This window comes from Podarcis muralis, chromosome W (assembly GCF_964188315.1).
Source record: "Podarcis muralis chromosome W, rPodMur119.hap1.1, whole genome shotgun sequence".
Taxonomy (NCBI): Eukaryota; Metazoa; Chordata; class Lepidosauria; order Squamata; family Lacertidae; genus Podarcis; species Podarcis muralis.
In genome coordinates, this window is record NC_135674.1 from 9,609,469 (window position 1) to 9,611,239 (window position 1,771).

Genomic DNA, 1,771 nt, shown 5'->3' on the forward strand with positions numbered 1-1,771 from the left:
ATATTGTATATTACATATACAACTGTTTGCAAAAAGATTTTTTTATTATTATTACGAGCGAGAGAGAGGGCTAAATGGATGTCTGGCAGCCCCCCTCTAGGGCCCGGAGGGGGGACTGGGAGGATTCCAAAGGCCAATTGCTAACTGTCTGATATATGGCTACATTGCAAACAGTCTGTTTAAGATAAATCAACAAGGAGGTTACAGAAGGAAATTTCTCTCTGTTTCTTTGATAACACCTGGACGGGAAAGATTAATGATCTGGGAGCTGCCAAAATAACAACTCTCAAAGAGCTGGACAGAACTTGGAAATTGGATGCAATTAAATGAAGCGGTGCGATGAAAAAACAGCTGAAGGAGTACAATATACGGACAAATCTGCACTCCATAGGAAAAAAAAGTATTTGTTTTTTGACATGAATGAGGATCGTAGAACCAGAGTCAAAATGTGGAAGGGAAAAATCGGACATGGAATTATGAATAACATTGAGGATGATGAGAGGCAGGACTTTGATGTTGAATGCGCTTCGGAATTCAGACCGTGGGAAGTCAAAAGAAAATTATTACAATTTGGAAGACAATTGGACCTTTTTTATTTTAGTTATTTATTTTTATTGGATTTGATTTTATATGTTACTTGGATGTTTTTATTGGAAAATTAATAAACGCTTTAAAAAAAACAAGATATCTACTGGTTCTTGATGCCTTTTTTCTTTAAATTCCGCCCCCAACTCCTCCTCTCTCCCTGAGTTCCATTTCCATTTCCCCCCGCTTTTCTTATTTCCATCTCCACCTTGTCTTTTTGCCATAATTGCTTCTGTTGAATGAGCTCTGATTAGTCGCTGGACACTTCAATCTGATGGGTGCTCCCCCCGCCCCAGTTTATTTTGGTTTGCTTTGCCTCACAGGACTTATCTGTTGGCATCTAGCCTAGTCAATTGCGTCACCAAATCACTATTTACCATGCCTTAAAGCCACACTAATTTCCTTACAGTTTAATGCGAATATCTCTGGGCTTGACTTCAACCCGCTTCTGTTACCTTTGTAGTATTTATTGTTGTTTTTTCCCTTTCAAGCTCTTTTCCTTCAATTAAATCTAGTCTCCGGCCCAGTATCAGGCTTCAGGCCCGGAGACTGGAAGTAATAGCAATTCATTATATTCAGTTATTTACTCCAAAAATTCCAAATATTTTACTGTCCTGGATATTAATCCTTTCTTTTTTCCTACTGCTATTTAAATGTAAGAGGTCCAATCATTTATAATTGTCCATTTTTGTCTTCCCAAGCCCTTTGCTTTGAATTTTTTTCCAGCTGATAAGTTTGGCATCCGGCCCAGGGCTGGTGTCTAGCCCTAAATAAAGTAGTAGTGTTTAATATTTCACTACTCCAGATAACATTCCTCCTTGAAAAGTTTCTTAAGGACTAACCTGTATTATTTGCTTCATAATACTTGTTCTTCAGAGTGAGAAATTCATCTCTTAAAATATGTTATGCGTGAGCTCTCATTTTCTGCTGCTTACTCCATGGCCAGCAGGGCCCCGCCCCCAGCAGAACATCTGCTTAAGCTCATTATAAACCACCTCCCACACAAACCGCATGCTAGCCTTAAAGGGGACTGTATCACCACATGCTGCTCAACCCCCAGAATGACCGTCCTCCAACAATCTCTTTCCAGACCCCTCCCATGGGGAATGGCTTTCTGGAAGCTGGAGTTACTCCTAGCTGCCATGAACCCCAAACAGCTATATCTTTCAGCTGGATTCACTGATAA